The sequence below is a fragment of the Neoarius graeffei genome, chromosome 8, assembly GCF_027579695.1.
Source record: "Neoarius graeffei isolate fNeoGra1 chromosome 8, fNeoGra1.pri, whole genome shotgun sequence".
Lineage (NCBI taxonomy): Eukaryota > Metazoa > Chordata > Actinopteri > Siluriformes > Ariidae > Neoarius > Neoarius graeffei.
In genome coordinates, this window is record NC_083576.1 from 56,052,215 (window position 1) to 56,075,661 (window position 23,447).

Consider the following 23,447-nt stretch of genomic DNA (forward strand, 5'->3'; position numbering starts at 1 on the left):
ATATTCCTAAAGATTTTATCTTCCTTCTTGAAACATTAATTAAAAACATTAATAATTAATAATATTCTCTGTTGTGGTGTACATATAGTACCAGTCAAAAGATTGAACACACCTTCTACTTCAATGCTTTTTATTTATTTTTATTAATTAAAAGTCACTGTACATCATAAAGTAATGAGGGATGTAATTTCTCTTTACTTAGTTGAGTGGTTCTTGACATAATATAGATTACTACAGTTGGGGAATAGGGCTGTTTACTGTATTTTTATTATTTACTATTTACTGTTTGATCTCAAGCACATTAAGAAGGCAAAGAAATTGCACTAATTAACTTTTGATGAGGCACACCTGTTAATTGAAAAGCATTCCAGGTGATGAACTCATGAAGCTGGTTAAGATAATGCCAATAGTGTGCAAAGCGTCATCAAGGTGAACGCTGGCTACTCTGAAGAATCTAAAATGTGAAACATATTTTGTTTTTAAATAATTTTTTGTTTACCATATAATTCCATATGTTACATATTTTATTTCATAGTTTTGAAGTCTTCAGTCTTGTTCTACAATGTAGAAAATATCCAAAATACAGAAAAAAACAAAGAATGAGTAAATATGTCCAAACTGCTGACTGGTTTTGTGTGTGTGTGTGTTTGGGGGGGTGGGTAGTATGGATTTTAGAGCATCATCTCTAAAAGCTTTTCTCACAAATACACCAACATAAGTCTGAAAAACAAGACAAGTTTGCTTTTACCCTCTTTTTTTCTTATTTACCCACATCTATCTATCTATCTATCTATCTATCTATCTATCTATCTATCTATCTATCTATCTATCTATCTATCTATCTATTCTTTCTGAGTTCCAGAAACAGCATGTTCTTCAGTAGTATTAACCAAGAAATCTCATAAAGAGCCAAAACACTGCACATATTTCCATTACAGGTAAGTTCAAAAGGGAGAAATGGTGAACAGCATGATCAGTGTGACAAAAGAAGGTTATCCATTTCAAAGACAAAGCTACCCACCAAATGGACCTCAGGTTTTTTTTTTTTTCTAGTATGTAATGATGGGTGCCATGATAAACAAGCATTCCTAATGGACTGTCCTTCTGGAGTAATCCTCCAAACCCATAAACACAGCTTTAAAGCAGGTCATCACTCCCTTTTTGCATTCAGTTCCATCACCATTTGCTCTGGCTGCACCTGCTTATGCCTGCTCTCACCCTTTACCCTCCCAACAGTCAATAAATATGTAAGTAAGCAAGTAAGTCTTCATGATTAAATACAGAGTGTGTTTCATTTGTGTCTTTTCTTTAAGATTATTTTCACAAACAAAACTGCCCTTATCCACTACTTGGTACCCAGGAATATAGATTTCCTGGTATCTCACTGGAACACTCATAAACTTTTAGTCTGAAAGCTACATTAGGCTGGTCTTTAAATATCTATTTTACAGAAGGAAATGTAGGGTATGTTGGATGTTGTGACTGGAACAAGCATTAAAGTTGTGTGTTATTTTAATTGCATGAATGATTTGGTTGACATATGACAAACACTGACAAATGGTTAACCTCATTTTCCCTTTTCTGCTACTCTAAAAAGGTAAAGTACTCTTAGAGCAAAAAAAAAAACAAAAAACAAGCTGTGACAGTCTTTTCACTTGTAAGAATCATTACCCACTACAAATAAATGTCCCTAAATTCTACAGAAGTTTATGGTTGAGATTAGATTGCTTTATACAGTGGCCTGCCAAAATGTCAGTACCTCACTGAAAGACCTTTGATTCAGTCTTTTAAAAAAGGAAACAAAATGAAAAACTCAGGTTGTACCAACCACCATGATGCTGATAGCAACTTGCTTCACCTGCTGCTCTGTTCAACTTATCAGGCTTGATCAAATTGCCAAAGCACTCTCTTTATAATTAGGGCTTGACAAAAACACTGTCTGAATCTGTCAGGGGGTAAAGACTAGACATTTCTCAAAACACATGCAGAGCGGTCAGTTGAAGAGAAAAGCAGAGAAGAAATGACCTTTAGGATGCACTAACTACCAGAGGCCTGGCCAGCCAGTGGTCAGATTCGATACATTTCAGCAGTCAGCCCCCACATCTTGTTGCTGTGGGTGACCTTTTAGAAGCACCACTGTCACCATACGACAGATTAATTTCAGTAAATCCCAGTGTTCAGGCATCTACTTCACTGCATGACATACATCTAGCTGACCTTTTCTTTGGGCCTTTCTCCCTCCCTCTTTCTTTCCTTTCACACTTTTCTCTTTATCTTTGATCCAACATTCTGTCCCCTCTGAAACTATGTCTCAATGCATTTATCATGTCTCACTCATATTTGTATGGAGAGGACATAACTCATAGCTAATACAAAACAGATGCCAACAGACAACAGATTCTTTAATGAATAGGATATTGAGACACTGATTGAATAATCTAGGGGTATCAAACTCAATCACAGAATGGGCCAAAATTGAAAACACAGTCTAAGTTGCAGGCCAAACAGGATTAACATTTATTGAACAGTCTAAAACTGGCAATATTTTAATCAGCAATATGAATTTGAATAGCCAGAATACAACAACTTTTTCCTCAACAGATTAAATAAAATATAAAATTATATTTGTTTTCAAAAATAACATCAGGCAAAATTTCAAGCTGATGAAAATTTGCAAATTTTTCAAATAAAAACTGATATCATCAAAAAGTCCAGAAACAAAAAGCTATTTAGTTTTCTCTCTTATTTCATTTCTCCGAGCTAGATGCTTGGCATCTTTTCTTGGCTGCAAGTTCATTTATGTTTGGGGTTAGGCTCTGAGTTGTTAGCCTGGCTAACGCGACTTCAAAGCTCTCCGAGCTATTGGTCTGGCCAAGATATTAAAGGAACAGTCCACCGTACTTCCATAATGAAATATGCTCTTATCTGAATTGAGACGAGCTGATCCGTACCTCTCCGAGCTTTGCGCGACCTCCCAGTCAGTCAGACGTACTGTCACTCCTGTTAGCAATGTAGCTAGGCTCAGCATGGCCAATGGTATTTTTTGGGGCTGTAGTTAGATGCGACCAAACTCTTCCGCGTTTTTCCTGTTTACATAGGTTTATATGACCAGTGACATGAAACAAGTTCAGTTACACAAATTGAAACGTAGCGATTTTCTATGCTATGGAAAGTCCGCACTATAATGACAGGCGTACTAACACCTTCTGCGCGCTTCGACAGTGCATTGATACGGAGCTCAGTATCAATGCACTGTCGAAGCGCGCAGAAGGTGTTAGTACGCCTGTCATTATAGTGCGGACTTTCCATAGCATAGAAAATCGCTACGTTTCAATTTGTGTAACTGAACTTGTTTCATGTCACTGGTCATATAAACCTATGTAAACAGGAAAAACGTGGAAGAGTTTGGTCGCATCTAACTACAGCCCCAAAAAATACCATTGGCCATGCTGAGCCTAGCTACATTGCTAACAGGAGTAAACAGGAGTAACAGCGCGTCTGACTGACTGGGAGGTCGCGCAAAGCTCGGAGAGGTACGGATCAGCTTGTCTCAATTCAGATAAGAGCATATTTCATTATGGAAGTACGGTGGACTGTTCCTTTAAGCCCAACCATTTCCCAGAGCCCGTGGTTGACCCGCCTCCCTGAAATGCCTCAGTTTGCTACTGGTCGAAGCCAGAAAAGGCTGTGACGAAGCTTAAACCAATCACATCACTCTTTCCTCTGATGTATGCGACACGACGGGGCTAACTGGTAGATTAAACTCTTACCGAAGCCGGTCGGGAGCAAGACGAAAACGTCCTTCCTTTCAATAAATACCTCCAGGGCTGCTCTTTGCTCCGTTTTCAATAAGAACTTCCCGTTGAATGCTTTCAATACAGCATCTATGCATAATAGATGCAGAAGCGTGAATGAAGCGCTTCCGGCATAGATTCTGTAAACAATCTATGGCTTCCGGTCGCAGTTCTACTACGTCAGTGCCTTGAACACGCCTCTACCCAGGGCCGTTGGAGATGCTCAGAGTTGATTGGTTCCCGATTTTTCGGGAGCTTGGAAGAGCTGTAGATAGCTTGCCTGGCCAGACTAAGCTCGCAACAGGCCCTCGTGTTGCATCACGCTTAGGATGGGCGGGCCCAGGCTACTGAGTTGTGGAAACTCTCAGGATGGAGTGGAGATGTGCATCAGTGAGACAACTTCTTTGTGTGGTTTTGTTCACCTTCATCACAGAGAAAAGTTGCTCACACAGGTATATACTACCAAACATGCAGAGCATTCAAGCAGCATGTAGGCGGAGTTGGGGCATCGTGTCAGGAATGAATTGGGGGAACTGTGCAGGCCCCACAGAGTCATATTTTGCCCTAAGTGTGCCGTTACACTGGAGTTCTATCAGTTCCATCTGGATGTTTGCCGGAGCTTTCTCCACGTCAACTGCAAATGGACTTCTGAGCAGTTCAAAGTTAAATTTCTGTGCTTCAAAGTCAGCAAAGTGCCATGTAAACTCAGTGTGCAGTGTGTTCAGTTTATCAGCAAAAAGTGCAGCTGGAAACACAGCGGTGGAGACCTGGTCTGTGATTTTTTGGCAACATGGAAAGTGGCATAAGTTCCCTTTTTGCATCCGCATCTCCCACAGGTGCAACCTGACTTGAAAAGCTTTCACTGCATCATACATGTCTGTAATCACATGGTCCCGTCCCTGAAGCTGAAGGTTTAATGCATTAAGATGCTTTGTTATGTCACACAGAAAGGCCAACTCACACAGCCACTTTTCATCCCAGAGCCCTGTTGAGTCTTTTCCTTTACAGTACTTTCCATGAACTGACAAATTTCCTCATGCAGCTCGAAAAATCTGCTGAACACTTTTTCTCAACTCAACTATTGCACCTCTGTGTGATAAGGCACATCACCAAATTCAGAACGCATTTCCTCCAGAAAAGACTGAAACTGCCGGTGATTTAAACCTTTGCCTCTTATAAAGTTAACTGTCTGTGTTACGGTGCTTATGACATGTTCCATCTTCAGGACTTTGCTGCACAGCGTTTCCTGGTGTATGATGCAGTGATACACTGTCAGCTCACCTGTGCAGTTCTCCTTCTGCATCTTCTCCTCCATCTGTCCCACCAATCCACTCTTTTCCCTGCACATTGCAGGTGCTCCATCTGTCATCAGTCCCGTAAGTTTGTCCCAGGGCAGTTTCATGTCATTCACACATTTAGATACTTCTTCAAATGTGTATTTTCCTATGGTTGTGTCTGTCATGCATTGGTTTAATACCCAAAAGTTCCCTTGTAACACATAAACTGGAGTCCACTCCACGGATGAAGATTGCCAGCTGTGCAGTGTCAGTCTTGTTGGTGCTCTCATCCACAGCAAGGGAATATGCAATAAAGTATTTTCCCTTTTCCATCCACTGTGCTTGTAAATCAGTGGCAAGCTCACATATCCAATCAGCAACCATATTTTTGCTGAGATTTATATTTGAAAATACTTGCTTTTTATCTGGACACAAGACATCGCACACTTTAACCATGCAGCACTTCAAAAAACTCTCCGTCCGTAAAAGGCCAGGCTGATTTGGCTATCTCTTCTGCCACTACAAAACTAGCTTTCACGGCAGCTTCACTTTGTGATTTTGCTTTTGCGAACATAGCTTGCTGTAACACCAGACTCTTTTTCAACTCTTCTGCCTTCTCTAGCTTCTGCTGTATGTCCAGGTTTTTGTACTTGTCCTGATGTTTTGTCTCATAATGCCGTCTTATGTTATATTCTTTAATTACGGCCACATTAGCTCCACAAACAAGACACACAGGTTTACCTCCGATGTCAATGAACAGGTACTCTGCCTCCCACACGTTTTGAAAATCCCTGTTTTCAAAGTCCACTTTTCGTTTGGCCATTTTTTTGGGGTCAGGCTAGCTTAAATGTCACTGTAAAAAGTGCTGACTGATGCTTTTATCTGCTGACCACTGATCAATGTGTCATTGGCAGCGCAGGAAAATGGGTTGGTGCACAGGTCTTTACCTGCATGGCAGCTGTTGCATTTTACCAGCAGGCCATTAATAATAGCCATATGAAATTATCTCATGGGCCGTATACAATTATATCACGGGCTGGATTTGGCCCGCGGGCCTTGAGTTTGACACCCCTGATCTAAATGGAAAGATTTTTGTCCTCGAGAGTGTGTATGAATGTAACTGTTTTGCGTTCAGTCAGTATCTAATAGATAAGAATTGCACATACTTAGTTTCAAGGTTTTCACATATTTAGGCTATAAAGGGAGCACAAAAGAGATGAGATATGCTCTTCACTGAAGGAGGGAGCCCTATCTTACAAGATTGAATAAAAGCTATTTCTTCTGTGGCTTCGGGTTAATTCTTTATTCCACCACATATTTGTAATGGTTTCCCTTATGTGGGAGGAGTACAGAAGTACGGCAGGTGGGAGATAATGTTCACATACACATTTGTTTAAGCTTTTCAGCTTCACTTTGCTTAACTCTAGGACACACACACGTACACACACACAGTCATGTTCTAGTCCCGGCTTCTCTGCTCTCCTACTCCTTTTATGCTCCACCATCACTGCAACAAACACACACAGTCACACACATTAATTGACAACAGGTGTAATGACTTGGCCACCCACCAGCCCCGACCCTGCCCTCCATTCATAGACTGACCCTTGGCCACACTCCCGCTGCCACATATCCACACTGCCCGACTCAGGCCGGGGAGCCGTCCAGCCTGCAGCGGACTCCCCCCCCAATGGGACAGGAAGTCTGCCACCACCATCTACACCCCCGGCCTGTGGACCACCTCGAATTTAAATGGCTGGAGGGTGAGATACCAATGGGTGATTGTTGGCATCCTTCATGCGGTGGAGCCACTGGAGGGGCGTGTGGTCTGAACAGAGGGTTAAAGGATGCCCCAGCAACTAGTATTGGAGGGTGAGGACCGCCCACTTGATGGCCAGGTACTCCTTTTCAATGGTGCTGTACTTGCTTTCATGCATTGAGAGCTTGCGGCTGATGTACAGCACGGGACGTTCCTTGCCCTCCACCTTCTGGGACAGAACGGCCCCCAGCCCCCTGTCCGATGCATCCATCTGTAAAACAAAGGGGAGAGAGAAGTCAGGGGAGTGTAAAAGTGGCCCCCCACACAGTGCAGCTTTTGCTTTAGTGAAAGCCTTTTGGCACTGCCCTGTCCACTGGACCGGATCTGGTGCTCCCTTTTTAGTGAGATCAGTCAGCAGGCTGGTGATGTCCAAATAATTAGGTATGAACCTATGATAGTAGCCAGCCAGCCCCAGGAACTGTATCACCCACTTTTTGGTCTTAGGCCTTGGGCAAGCCGCAACTGCTGCAGTCTTGTTAATTTGGGGACGCACCTGCCCATGGCCCAAGTGGAAGCCCAGATACCGTACTTCCACCTGCCCAATTGCACACTTTTTTGGGTTAGCTGTGAGACCTGCATGCCTTAGCGACTTTAGGACAGCCCTAAGGTGTTCCAGATGTCGCAGCCAATCATTGGTATAAATAATGATGTCGTCAAGGTACACTGCCATGTAGGCAGTGTGAGGGTGGAGGATCTTGTCCATGAGCCGCTGGAACGTAGTGGGAGCCCCAAATAACCCAAAAGGAAGCGTGACAAATTGGTGTAACCCGAATGGTTTGGAAAAGGTAGTTTTCTCTCGGGATAGAGGAGTCATGAGGATCTGCCAATATCCCTTTGTTAGATCCAGTGTCGAATAAAAGCGAGCAGCACCTAATCAATCGAGCAACTCATCAATGCGAGGCATTGGATATGCATCAAATTTAGAAATTATGTTGACCTTTCTATAGTCCATACAGAACCGGACCAACCTGTTGGTTTTGGGAACCAGACACCACTGGGCTGCTCCAGTCATTGTGGGACTCCTCAATTATGCCCATTTCAAGCATGGCCTTGAGTTTATCCCGAACCACCTTTTTTTGTATTTGGGCAAGCTGTACTGTCTTTAAGGGTTAAAAAGTTAAAATGCTAAGTTAAAGTTCATAAGTTAATAATTAAGTAAGTTTAAAAAAAAATTTATATTTTCATTGGTCCAGAGAAACCGTGTTAGAGTGAGTGTTTTTTTCATTGGTCCAGAGAAACCATGTCAGAGTGAGTGGTCTTTTCATTGGTCCAGAGAAGCCGTGTCAGAGTGAGTGGTCTTTTCATTGGTTCAGAGACACCACGTTGGAGTGAGCACTCGGCTCGGTAAGTCCAGCTATGCTGTGTTTTTTCTGTTGCATGCTCAGTACTTATGCTCAGGTGAGAAAAGTGAGCACAGACAGCTAAATAGACTGCTGAAATCATATTGTTGGAGTTTTCCTATGCTTTTGCCTTGGAGAATATTTATCTGTAAGTATTATGTGTGAACAGGGTTATATGATTGTGTATTTTTGTGATTTAAGATATGATTGGTTATGTTTTTGGTGAATATACTTTGCTAGCTTTCAGTAAATGCTAGCTTTTTTCATTTTGTGGATCGATGGATGCTAATTGAAATGTACTCATACAATGTTACTTGTACAGTGTTTTAAATTGTGTTTCTATCTCTGGAATAATTTCAGTTTTACAGGGGGAGAAATTGGAAAAATAGAAGACTTGATTAAAGGACAAGAAAAGTCAAGCCTTGTGGTTTTTTGAAGGACTTCTACCCATTATCTGACTGTCTAGCTTTGTATAAGCACACGCATTGCGAGGGCAGTACACAAGCGGTAAGGGTGGCTATGCACCACCACCCCGGGGGCAGCTCAATGTGGTGCTCTATGAGGTGGGTGCAGGCGGGAAGGGGCGAGAACACATTGGAAAATTCCTTCTGCAACTTGGCCACCTCCATGAGTTGGGCCAGTGAGAGGTGGTCTCCACAAGGGACCAGAGTGGCTTGAGGTGTTTTTTTTAACCTCTGGCCCTAGCTCCACCTTCTCTGGAACTACCAATGCCAATGCCATGGGGACCCCCTCATTTCAAGACTTTAACAGCTTGAGGTGGTAAATTTGCAATGCCCCACCCTTATCCGTTCGCCTCACCTCATAGTCAATGTCCCCGACTCGCCATGTGACCTCAAAGGGCCCTTGCCATTTGGTAATTACTTTGGAGCTTGACGTGGGCAATAATATGAGCACTTTGTCTCCCAGTGTGAACTCTCTAAGGTGCCTGCTCCTGTCATACAGCTGGACTTGATGTTCTTGTGCCTGCTGTAAATTCTTCTATGTTAAGTGCGTGAGGCTGTGGAGTTTTGTGTGCAGGTCGAGAACATACTGAATTTTGTTCTTGCTAGGTGAAGGTCCCTCCTCCCAATTTTCTTGTAGCACATCCAAAATGCCACGTGGCTTACACCCATATAATAACTTAAACAGTGAAAAACCTGTGGATGCTTGTGGGATCTCTTGTATTGCAAATAACAGGAGCTTGAGCCATTTATTCCAATTTTGTGCATCCTCACTTACAAATTTCCAAATTAAGTTTTTGAGTGTCTGATTAAACCGTTCCACTAAGCCATCCGTTTGTGGATGATAGACACTGGTGCGGATAGACTTAATTCCCAATAACCCCTAGATTTCATGCAGTGTGCATGACATAAATGTAGTGCCTTGGTCTGTCAGGATTTCTTTCAGAATCCTGACCCGGGAGATTATACGGAAGAGCGCTTCCACAATACTGCATGCTGACCGATCTAATGGCCCAACAAGATCCATACCAATTCTCTCAAAAGGAGTTTTGATTAGAGGGAGAGGGCATAAAGGCATTTTTGGAGTGGCCACGGGATTTACTAATTGGCATTCACGGCATGCCACACACCACCGACGGACATCCCCATGAATCCCTGGCCATTAGAACCGGGCCATTATCCGGGCAAGTGTTTTATCCTGCCCTAAGTGTCCGGCCATGGGATTAAAGTGAGCTGCATGGAATACAAGTTTCCTACAGTTCTTTGGGATTAATAACTAGGTTATTTGTTACCCGGTTTGAGTGTCCTGAGTCACTCAGTACAACCTGTCCTTAATAATAGTGAAATATGGGAAGGCTGGTGTCGCGCTTGGCTGGAGAGTTTGACCATCGATTACTCTCACTTGGTCAAGTGCATGATGCAGAGTCTTGTCTCACAACTGCTCTAATGGGAAATCCTCAAGGGAATCACCGAGAGAGGGAGGAGGGGCGAGCTGCTCCTCATTCCTTGTATCGCCCTGACGTGGTGCTGACATAAATGGCTCTGTAACAGCTTCACTAGTCAATGCCACACTGGGATCTTCTTGTGACATACTAATGCAGGACCCACATCTTACTATGTGTTCTATCAATTCTTTGAACCCTGGCCAATCAGTCCCCAAAATCAGCGAGTGGGTGAGACAAGGATTAACCACTGCCTTTATGCTATGCTTTTCTCCCTGAAATAGAATGTGGATGGACACTAATGGGTAGTTGTGAACATCCCTGTGCACACACAGCACCTTCACCACTTGTGCTCTCCCCAGTGCCTCACCTTGCACAAGGCTTTGGTGGATTGAGGTCTGATTACAGCCAGAATCTACAAAAGCATGATACGTATCTCCTTGCACATTTACCAGTATACGATACACTCTGGCCCAATCGAGGGTGGTCTCTGGCACATAGGGGATCCGGACCACTGTTCCCACCTCCATAGCGGAGCACTGACTCTGAAGATGTCCTGGCTCCCCGCAGTGCCAGCATGCCAGCCCAGGCTTCCCCTCTGCACCAGTGTTATGGGCGTCACTCACCTGAGGGGGAGAAGACTCAGACATGGAAGGGAAAAATGGGAGGAAACCACAGGTGCATCAGGCCAGCTGGGGGGGAGCCAGCCCATGCCTCAGACGTGGGGGAACAGGGCAGGGAAGGGAAGAAGAGAGGGAGGGGGAAGGAGAAAAAAAAGGAGACAAGGCAACATGTCCTCCTGCTTTCAGAACCACTGGCAGGTGGTCCTCCGCCAGTTCAATGGCTTGTTCCAGCGATGCCGGGCAATGACACTGGACCCACTCTGCCGTTCCTCCTGGAAGTCATGTGATGAGCTGCTCCAGTGTCACCAGGTCGATGATTCCCTTGGCGTCACAGTCATCCACCCTCAGCCACTCCGGCAGGTGTCCCAGAGCTGTTGGCCAAATGCGAACAGCCGGCCGACCTTCTCCAACTTCAGCATCCGGAAGTGCTGATGCTGTTGTTCTGGGGAGCAGCAAACACACTGTAGGACAGCTCGCTTCAAGTCAGCATATATGAGCTGGCTGTTGGCAGGGAGCTGCAGCGTGGCGAGCTGCGCCTCGCCAGTCAACAGCAGAAGTAGGGGTGCTGTGTGCTGCTCAACCGGCCACCCCCACACTTCGGCTGCTTGCTCAAAGAGTGCTAGGAAGGCTTCTGGATCATCATGCAGGCCCATCTTCATAAGGTGAGGTGGGGAGGATCCGCTGCGGTGGCGGTCGAGGACCCCATCGACGCGAACAGGTGCCAGAATGCCTGGTGATCTTCCTGCTGAGCCAGCACAAGGCTTCGAAGTGTTGTTCCTGCTCCTTCCAGAGGGTAGTCAGCACTTGATGCTGGTTCTGCTGAGTGGTAGTGAGGGCATGGATGAGGTCCTTGAACAGCGAGGACTCCATGGGGCTGGCTCCCTTCGGTACTCCCAGGTTTCGGTACCACTGTAATGGTTTCCCTGGTGTGGGAGGAGTACAGAAGTACAGCAGGCTGGAGATAATGTTCACACACACATTTATTTAAGCTTTTCAGCTTCCCTTTGCTTAACTCTAGGACACACACACGTACACACACACACACACACACACACAGTCGTGTTCTGGTCCTGGCTTTTCTTCTCTGCTCTCCTACTCCTTTAATGCTCCACCATCACTGCAACAAACACAGACACACACAAACAACACACACACACACGCGCACACACACACACACACTAATTGACAACAGGTGTAATGACTTGGCTACTCAACTTCCCCAACTCCACCCTCCATTCACAAATTGACGCTTGGCCACGCCTCCACTGCCACAATATTATTTTGATGAAGACCAAATTTCCAAGTAAGTTGGACACTGCAAAGGATTGTGTTAAGCCTTGGTGTTTCACTAACAATTACACTGCAGTCTGATCCTGTTTCAAGTGTACTGCTCAGCTCTCCCTTGGGTCCAATGGGAAAAGGCTGAGAGAGGACCTGTGACAATAGGCACTCTACTGATCCTAAATTACTTCCATCTCTGCCCAGGCAACACATATTGGAGAGTAATTCATGTCAACATTCCAGTGACAAAACCAAATTTGGGAAGTGCCATTCTACAAGTTATAAATCTATACTTGATTGGCGTAAAGTAAGATGCTACAGGTCACTTCTGATAGTAGGGTGGGTAATTTAACTCCAATGATCAGTCACTTCCTGCCATAAACTGAGCAGTCCTCAGTCAGTAGGGTATTGATCCACCACATTCTATTTGTTTTCTTTGGGGTGGACAAAGCATAGGGATGTTTTCCTAATAAATGGATTGTAAAATTCACTGACAACTAGCGTAAACTCAAGAAAACTATGATTTGCATCACGGAACATCAGAATGATGACTTCAACCATGCTCACTGATCATGTTGAGCTGAGAAAATCTGCAATTATCAATCAAGAATTAGATTGATTCAACACTGATATTGTCAATCATGTGCACCTTGGGCTGCGCGCGCTCCGAGTGGGCTACAGCACGTATGCCGTGAACAAGGCGCACCTGTTTTCTATCAGTGAACTATGTTGGGCTATTTAAGGACTGCGCCGAGGGTAATGTTATGCAAAGTATTACGCCGCATCTAGTGTGCATACCGAGCCTTGTTTCCCATTCCTGTTGATTTCCTGGTTTCTCAACTCCTGTTCTCGTTCCTAGTTCTCGTCCTCGTTTTGCCTCCGATATTCTGTCCACACCTCAATCAACCTCTTGCCTGTTATCCTGTTTATGACCTTGCCTGCTGATTAGGACTGTTTGCCAATGTGTGTGTTTCATGCACTTTATGTTTAAATTGCACTGTATGATATTGAACATTTCTGCACTTACATCCACCTCTCTCGTGCACTCTGACAGAATACTTCACCCTACTATGGATGTAGCGGGTCTGTTTTAATATGTGATCCCACACCGCTTCCAGGTTTCCCTGTCCCTGCCGCTAACCACATATTTCCGCCGACGTACCAATGCTCACCCTCCTATGCCCTACGAAGGAGATTATCACCCGGTTGGATTCCGAATCCAGTGTGGGGTTCTCTATGAAGACTTCCTAGAGCCCAAGCCACCCGAACCCATCTGGGTAAGCTTCGTATTAACCTTCATTTCTGGACAAGCACACAGATGAGTTGACTATCTAATTCAGGTGGAACACCCATGCCTTGGTAACTCTCTGACTTTCTTTGCCATGCTCAAGTTGATATACAGTGGGGAAAAAAGTATTTAGTCAGTCACCAATTGTGCAAGTTCTCTCACTTAAAAAGATGAAAGAGGCCTGTAATTTTCATCATAGGTATACCTCAACTATGAGACAAAATGAGAAAAAAAAATCCAGAAAATCACATTGTCTGATTTTTAAAGAATTTATTTACAAATTATGGTGGAAAATAAGTATTTGGTCAATAACAAAAGTTCATCTCAATACTTTGTTATATACCCTTTGTTGGCAATGACAGAGGTCAAACATTTTCTGTAAGTCTTCACAAAGTTTTCACACACTGTTGCTGGTATTTTGGCCCATTCCTCCATGCAGATCTCCTCTAGAGCAGTGATGTTTTGGGGCTGTCGCTGGGCAACATGGACTTTCAACTGCCTCCAAAGATTTTCTATGGGGTTGAGATCTGGAGACTGGCTAGGCCACTCCAGGACCTTGAAATGCTTCTTATGAAGCCACTCCTTCGTTGCCCGGGTGGTGTGTTTGGGATCATTGTCATGCTGAAAGACCCAGCCACATTTCATCTTCAATGCCCTTGCTGATGGAAGGAGGTTTTCACTCAAAATTTCACAATACATGGCCCCATTCATTCTTTCCTTTACACGGATCAGTCGTCCTGGTCCCTTTGCAGAAAAACAGCCCCAAAGCATGATGTTTCCACCCCCATGCTTCACAGTACGTATGGTGTTCTTTGGATGCAACTCAGCATTCTTTCTCCTCCAAACACGACAAGTTGAGATTTTACCAAAAAGTTCTATTTTGGTTTCATCTGACCATATGACGTTCTCCCAATCCTCTTCTGGATCATCCAGATGCTCTCTAGCAAACTTCAGATGGGCCTGGACATGTACTGGCTTAAGCAGGGGGACACGTCTGGCACTGCAGGATTTGAGTCCCTGGTGGCGTAGTGTGTTACTGATGGTAACCTTTGTTACGTTGGTCCCAGCTCTCTGCAGGTCATTCACTAGGTCCCCCCGTGTGGTTCTGGGATTTTTGCTCACCGTTCTTGTGATCATTTTGACCCCACGGGGTGAGATCTTGCATGGAGCCCCAAATCAAGGGAGATTATCAGTGGTCTTGTATGTCTTCCATTTTCTAATAATTGCTCCCACAGTTGATTTCTTCACACCAAGCTGCTTACCTATTGCAGATTCAGTCTTCCCAGCCTGGTGCAGGTCTACAATTTTGTTTCTGGTGTCCTTTGACAGCTCTTTGGTCTTGGCCATAGTGGAGTTTGGAGTGTGACTGTTTGAGGTTGTGGACAGGTGTCTTTTATACTGATAACGAGTTTAAACAGGTGCCATTAATACAGGTAATGAGTGGAGGACAGAGGAGCCTCTTAAAGAAGTTGTTACAGGTCTGTGAGAGCCAGAAATCTTGCTTGTTTGTAGGTGACCAAATACTTATTTTACCGAGGAATTTACCAATTAATTCATTAAAAATTCTACAATGTGATTTCCTGGATTCTTTCCCCCCATTCTGTCTCTTATAGTTAAAGTGTACCTATGATAAAAATTACAGGCCTCTCTCATCTTTTTTAAGTGGGAGAACTTGCACAATCGGTGGCTGATTAAATACATTTTTTGCCCCACTGTATGAATCCTTAGTAAAGGAGGAACCCCTTGAAAATTTTTGGGGAGGGGCAATCAGGCCAGTGGTTGATGCAGTGGAGGAGGCCATTGCTCTAGAGTGCTTCTAAAGACAACCACTCCTGAGGCCAACTCAGCTGAGGAGATAGTTGCCCCAGAGTTCCCTCCAGTGGCTGATATAGAGACAGCAGAGGAGGCTGTCTCATTTGAGCTGGTTCCTCAACCAGAGCCAGCAGCTGTTCCTGTTCCCACAGCTGTTCCTGTCCCCACAGCTGTTCCTGTTTCCATGCCAGCACCTGTTCCTGTTTCCATGCCAGCACCTGTTCCTGTTTCAGTGTCAGCACCTGCTCCTGAGCCAGAGGCAGAGCCAGAGTCAGTGCCAGTGCCTGCTCCTGAGCCAGAGGTGGAGCCAGAGTCAGCACCAGCGCCTGCTCCAGAACCCTCTATGGAGCCAGTTCCTGCTCCAGAGCCCTCTATGGAGCCCAGTCCAGAGCCCTCTACAATGCCTGATCCAGGTCCAGAGCCCTCTACAAAGCCTGAGCCCAGCCAAGAGCCTGAGCCAGAGCCCAAGCCATCTCCAGAGCCCAAGCCATCTTCAGAGCCTGAACCAGAGCCGTCTTCAGAACCTAAGCCCAGTCAAGAGTCCTCATTGTCCACAGAACCAGAGCCTGAGTCCTCATCGTCCTCAGAACCAGAGCCCGAGTCCTCCTCATCTTCAGAGCTCGAGCCCAAGTCCAGTCCTGAAACTGAGTCATCTACAGAACCCATGCCCAAGTCCTCGTCGTCTTCAGAGCTCGAACCCAAATCCAGTCCAAAGTCCCCATTGTTTATAGAGCTTGAGCCAAATCCAGTCCAGAGTCCACATCATCTTCAGAGCCTAAGTCCAGTCCAGAGTCCATATCAAGTCCCGAGGTCAAGTCAACTCCTAGCCAAGAACCCAAGTCATGTCCAGAGCCTGAGCCTGAACCCCCACCAGGCCAAGTATTATGGACTTTTTGCTCCTGGAGGGAGCTCTTTGGGGGGGGTCTATCAGTCCTGTGTGCCTTGGCACGTACACCTGAAGGCATGTGTCAGGCTACACACATGCCAAGTGGGCTACAGCATGCACGCCGTGAACAAGGTGCACCTGTTTTCTAGCTGAACTATGTTGGGCTATTTAAGGACTGCGCCGAGGGTAATGCTACGCGAAGTATTACGCCGTGTCTAGTGTGCATACCGAGCCTTGTTTCCCATTCCTGTTGATTTCCTGGTTTCTCAACTCCTGTTCTCGTTTCTAGTTCTCGTCCTCATTTTGCCTCTGATATCCTGTCCACGCCTTGATCGACCTCTTGCCTGTTATCCTGTTTATGACCTTGCCTGCTGATTCGGACTGTTTGCTATTGTGTGTGTTTCATGCAATTTATGTTTAAATTGCACTGTATGATATTGAACACTTCTGCATTTACATCCACCTCTCTCATGCACTCTGACAGATATTGCATTTGTGCGAAAACCAAGATTACTTGAACTTGATTCTCTCACCGAAAAGAATTACATATTTTTTCTGGAAAGGAAAAAATAATGGACAGAAGCAGGAACATGAAGTGATGAGCTATGTAATCTCACCTTTTGATGGCAGTGAACAAATGATAGAACTGAAGCACCACACCAACTTATGGGTAGGAGTAGTATGGTTAATAAATGTATATGCCCCAATTATGCAATCACCCATTGAAATGAGTGGCAATTTTTATGACTAAATAGACAAAATTGTGAACAAAATTCCATCCAAAGAACATCTTACAATCCTTGGTGATTTTAATTCACATTAGTGCAGATTACTCTATGTGGTCCCCTCAGATAGGAAAGTTTGCTGTTGAGAAAATTAATGATAATGGAAGAAAACACCTTGAACTATGTGCAAATCACCATCTGTGCATCACAAACACATTCTATGGAGGGGTTTTTGGGTTTTTTTTGTTTTTTTTAAAGAAGGATAACCTGGTGTCATCCTAGATCTCAATGTCGGCACCAAATTGACCATATCCTGGTAAGAAGCTTCCGAATTAATATCAATTTAACCCAAGCTATCATAGCACAGACTGTGATACAGATTATGTTTTACTAATAACTACAGTGAAACTAAGGCCCTGATTGTTTCACTAGGTGAAACCAAGAGGTAAATCATGAATCAATGCTGCTAACACCAAAGACAAAGAAAATCAGAATGCCTTTCACATACAGTTCAATAAGAACTTTCAACCACCCACTGAAAGCACCAACGATGAAAAGCACTGGCAACATCTAAGCAGCAGCATACGTGATGCCACTTTGCATGCTTTTGGTAAGAAAAATCTCAAATTCCAAGGCTGATAAAATGAATACATAGAAATTCTAGACCCTCTAAGGGAAGCCAAGAGAACAGCATTCCTGGAGTGCAAGAATCATCTAAATAGTCTTACTCTTGCAAATCTGCACAAAGCCCGGAATAATTTCCAGGCTAAAGCCAAACAATGTACAAACCAATACTGGATAGCTCTAAGTACCCTGATTCAAGAAGCATCAAACTCAGGCAACACCAGAAAAATGTATGAAGGAATCAAAAAAAGTAACTGGTCGACAACATTGCACATCATCGCCCATTAACTTTAAAGTCAGTGAAGTTATTACAGACACTGAAGAGCAGTTAGAACAATGGGCTGAGTACTTTTATGAGCTGTCTTCCCAAAATTAGCAGAACTTGATGAAGAGCCAATCATTCAAGACCTTAAGAAAGCTATTAAAAAGTTTTCCATAGGTATAGCTCCAGGAGATGAAGGCATACCACCTGAAGTCATGAAACACTGCAAAGCAACTGTCTTGAAACCACTACATGATATGCTTCTCAGGTGCTGGACAACAGATATCTCTCAAGATTTCCAAAACTCGAACATTATTGTATTTCACAAAAACAAAGGATCTAGAAAAGAATGTAATAACTATAGAGGTATTTCCTTGCTGAACATCATAGTAAAAGTCCATGCAAGAATATTTAATTATTGCCTTGCCATCCTACCAAACAGAGTGTACTCAGATTCTCAGTGTGGTTTCAGAGAAAGCCACTTGGCCATTGATATGATTTTCTTGCTTTGCCAACTCATGGAAAAATGCAGAGAGCAGAAAATGCCACTTCATTTTGTCCTTATTGACTTAACCAAAGCATTTGATCTCATCAGTCATGACACACTCTATATAATACTCGACAAGATAGGATGTCCTCTGAAGCTTTTTAATATCATCAAGTTATTCCATGAAAACCATCTTTGAAAGGTCATTCACGACAACAAAACATCAAAGCCTTTCAAAATTAGAATTGGAGTTAAGTAAGGTGATGTAAATACAGCTGTCCTATTTGGCATCTTTTTTGCTGTTGTTCTTCTAATAACTTTCAAAAAGAGCAGTCATCTTAACTATGGTATAACAATAACTGCTCATTCTTAAGGTGGCTTATTCATTCAAAATCCTCTGAATGTTAAAACCAAAACCAGAAAGGGGAACATAAATTACCTATTGTATGCAGATGATGCTGCATTTGTCATGCACTCAAGTGCAAAGCTTCAAAGCATCAGGGACAATTTTTCATCCACATGCAAGAACTTTGGACTCACTGTCAGCATACAGAAAACCAATACTTTACACTATGGTCAAGATGATCCATCAAAAATGGTAATTGATGGCCAAATATGAGACAAGGTAGAACACTTTACCTACCGTGGTTCAACAGTAACCAATAAGATCTCTTTAGATTCTGTAGGGACAGCCACAGTCCCGTCTAGAACTACAAATCCCATCAACTAACTTCCGCGATGACCTACGTCACGTGACCGACTCTATAAGTGACCTCGTCACACTCAACACTGTCTCTCTCGCTCTGTGGACTCTGTGTCGTACAAACATAAAGAGACACCCGCTCATCAGAACATCCAAAATCAAGACGCCTGCCTTGCAAGAAAAAGAAGACTCAGCGCGCTTTCATATTTACCACTGGCCACGGTAAAAGTACCTAAGTTGCGCCGTCTCACTAAATTGAGTTACAACCGGTTTTATTTGTTTATTATAAGTAACGTTACGACTGCAGCCCAAGCAGTTAATTAAAAGTTAGAAGCGACCGGATTCCTTCTGACTTAATTGCTGTGCACACTATCATCAGAGACTTTTCCTCACGAACGATGAAGCTTTGGATCAAGAATTCTCTGCCCCTTTACAGAAGCCTCTGTGAACTTTCTGTGAAACTCTGTGAAACTTCGGGACATCTCTGCATATCCTGCATAGAGACATCGATACTGGAAGTAAGGCTGGCATTTGGGCAAACTAGTCTTAGGAATTAGCTTTATGAAGTAGTGTGAATTTAAACTCAGAAACTGTTTAATTGTGCACACTGTAGACAGAGTGTCGAATTGATCATTGTGTTCTACATTGCTCTCTCTCTCCATTGTTTTAATAGACAGGCTGTTGCATGCTCTCTTCTATCCTCACTAATATCCTTTAATTTCATTATTATACACATTTTGATTCAAGATTTCAGTGGATTTGGTAATGTTATAGGGAGTGGATTAACAACCATGACGAATTCCTTTGTCTCAAGAAGACCATGAGGTGATTTTCCCATCCCCCCAACACCCTAGATAACATTCCAATCTCTGAGTTATTTACTGCGCACTTCCCGCATGCACATTCAAACTCTCTTTGTCTCCCCCCTTCTCATACTGCACAGCCGCGCATGGGACACACCCCAAGAGCTCAGTCGCTCACTTAGCAGTAAGGAGAAAATCTCTCTCTCTCTCTCTCTCTCTCGCACCCCTCCCTCTCTCTCTCCCCTCGTGCGCGCACACACACACACACACACACACACACACACACACACACACACACACAGACACATGCTCTCACACACATACACACCTCACTGTTTATGCCTTGTATATATTGATGCTGACCATATTGAATGTATTCAACTGCTATTACCCATTTAGTATCATTGTTATAATAAATTCAGTTATTCTGTTAAACTATGCTTGTCCGTTTTTGCTACTGTATTCATGAAGTCACACAATCTCAAAGAACTCCAAATTGCCTTCACCCAAGTGTATATGAGTGCTATTGGCTGTAGTGTCTATGTAATATGGTAAGTAATACATTATTGCTGCATCAGTAGTGATCATAATAATTTGGAATATACCATAATTTAGCTGTTTGGTAATTTATTATTAAACACCAAAATTAATGGTATTATTAATGAGACTGATTTAATGAGACTGATTTAATGAGACTCATCACTTAAGACCAATTGCACCCACATATTTATTGGTGCCCCGTGTGAGGAGATTGGTTTGTTGACTTCTTGAATATTGTTGCAACAACGGATAAATTATCAGTTTGATTAAGCAACTGCCAAGGTATATCCCCAGGTTTGTTAAATGGTTAACAGTAGCATGATAACCATATCACAAAATACTAATAACCTATTAATAACTTAGGATAAGATATAGCATTTCCAAACAAAAACAAACTTTATTAATTGATTAATTAATTACATAGTTAATATTAATTAATAATAATTAATAAATTAACTCATTGATTAATTAATTACCTAATATCCAACCTAAGTAAAATGGCATCCCCTCATGTCTCAGAGGCTGAAGACAACGCTCAAGACGTGTCTCTCGTTGATGTCATCGCAAACCTCATTCACTGCTCTGCCTCCGAAAGAGCAAACATTAGGAACATGAGTAAGGATGAATGCCAAAATAACATAGATAACTCAATAAAACATATGAGAGATCCAAAAAGAACAACAATTAGTGTCCAAGAGGCACTAGGTAGGCTATTCCTGTTACACTTCCAAGATACTGATTTAGAAATCAGATACCTCCACGGAGAGGCTGACAGGCTGACCACCAGCAATGCCGAGCTGGCAGCCGATAACAATGATTTATATAGGGAGCGTGAGCTCTTGAAAAACTCCCTTGATGATTGCGCCAAAAGGCTAGAGAAAGCCGAAAAGGCTGCCAAGAGGGCTGCCAAGGAGTAGACCCCCCAAGAAGGGCGCGAGGGGCATGAAAGACCCCCAGCAATGTGCCGAAGCTCAGAGCGGGAAGAGGCGTCTGAGCCTGACACCGTGGATTGCCTGATCGAGGACCAGACATCCCGCCAAACTCCATCAACTCGCTACATGACTCCTTCGTCATTTAGCCAGGGTGGAGCCATACTGCGCTCATCCTGAGCCCAGGCCCATAGCACACCCAGGTCAGTGCGCTACAGTATCCCTGATCCATCTTTGGATGAATCAGACTACGAATCTAGTGTGAAACAGGAGCGATACCAGAGTAGCTCAGATAGTGAGTACTCAGGAGAGCGAAGGAGGCCACACAAGGACATGCACCAAGCCCTTCGCATACGGCAAATTGACCTACTTGCCAAAGATGTTGAGCGATTCGATCCTGACAATAAAAGAACAAATGTAAATGATTATTTGCAAGAAATTGACCAATGACTGATGGACCTGCCGAAAGCTACAACGCGAGAGAAACTTAAACTGATCTGGAAGACCTCCAGTAGCAGCGTTTGTGCTGTTTAAGAGACGCTACCCCCAGACATTCGCGATAGCTATTCGAAACTTCGCAATTACATGAGGGAAGAATATGTGCCATACATGGCTGAAACCTCCGCGATATTGTGTGCAATACAAATTAAATAGAAACGGTCTGTGGCGCCTCATGAATATTATAGTACTGCCTATTTCCAGGGTAGTAGCGCACCAGGCTTGGAAGAAGATAGAGGCTTCAAATCCCTCTTCTTACATAACCTCCACCCAAGCGTGCGGACTCAAGTCAAACTGACGTGTCGACAAGGTTTCTACTCGATGAGGGAAATTAGGCAACTAGCCCAAATGACTTGGGAGACCATTGTCAAAACCACAGACAGAAACGATGATGAACCCAGGGTCCTTAGTCTCCAGGGTGCAGACAGACCCCCGCTAGCTTTTGAAGGAAGTGAAGCTCCAAAAGGGGGACCCACCTGGAAAAATCCCGGTCCGAACCACCCCTTGCCGAGCCATCACCAGGGTGAGTGGAAGAATCGGCAAGGTAAGGCCAGGAGAGACTGAGGGCAAGGCCACAGTGACCATGGCAACCGCTCATCATATGAAAAGGGTCATAAGGAACAAGGTGGTTGGCAGCAAGATTGTCATACCCGCTCTGGCCAGAAACGGCAGGAGTGCTCCGACCGTAGCTCTACACATAGGGGTAGAGGTGACCGACACAGTGACTCAGACCAACCTGGTAAGCTCCGCTCAGAGCTGGATTCTTTGAAAGCCCAGTTGGCTGAGCTTAAAGGACTGTTATAGAAGAGGTCAGACCCCTCAACAGATAAAACAAAAGAGCCCAAGAAAGATGACAAAGGCCACCCGCTGGCATGACTAGGCCAGGAACCATGAGTATATCTCGTGAAATGGGGAGGAGATCCCTGTGAAACAGCAGGCGATGGTCAGGATGTAGGGCCCCCCCTAGTGGTGAAGGCAAACACACAAAACACCCCTGCGTCAGATGCTGTAGATTCTCCATTAGGCGAACCATACCCAGGTTTCGAACTGGAGGTCCAACAACAGCTTACTAAGGCTGATAGCCTAACCTTGGACGCTCAGAAACAACAACTCCGCCAATTGTTTTATGATTTCAAAGACATTTGGTCACGGGATTCTAATGACTGCGGAATCATGACCCCACAGCCGTTGGATCCCACAAAACATGCACAAGCACGTTGTGATGAGATTAGTGCAGACACCGACCAACCAAGCGCCATGGGAGACCAAATTTCCGATGAACTTCAGTTCATGTCTTTGTACACCGAGTCTGGTGTCGAAACACCCGACATCGCGATTCCCCCTAGTGACCACAATTCTTTGGAAAACCACGCCTCTTTCCTTTGTTCCTTGAGTAACTCAACCTCAGCTATGTACTGCCCTATCCTATCAGGTGAAGTGCGAGTCAATGGGACCACGGTCCTCAATGCAGCTATGACGCTTTGGTCAGAGAAGTCAGCCATCAGCCAAACTTTGTTTGACACGCTGTGTCAAAGCCATTCCTGCCCCATATTCATGCAGAAAAGCCTCCCTCTATCCATCGACTCAGACAAAAGCACCCATTTCACTGCTGGTGTAATGGCTGCGCTGTGGAACATGTTAGGCGTTGAGGCGAAATTACATATCGCATACCACCCTCAATCCTCTGGTCAGGTTGAACAAGCCAATCAAACCATTGTGAGCATGCTGCGGAAGTATGTCACCCACCATGGTAAAGATTGGGATGTGAAACTTCCCTTGGTGCTAATGGCCATTAGGTCCACCCCTCATCGCACCACTGGAGTCACATCCTTTGAGATGATGACTGGGCGGGA

General features: G+C 44.2%; 1 pseudogene; it reads right to left on the reverse strand.

Moving 5' to 3' along the window:
• Positions 1 to 2,747: 2,747 nt before the first annotated feature.
• LOC132889907 (general transcription factor II-I repeat domain-containing protein 2-like) lies at positions 2,748 to 5,894 on the reverse strand (annotated as a pseudogene).
• Between the last annotated feature and the right edge of the window lie 17,553 nt (positions 5,895 to 23,447).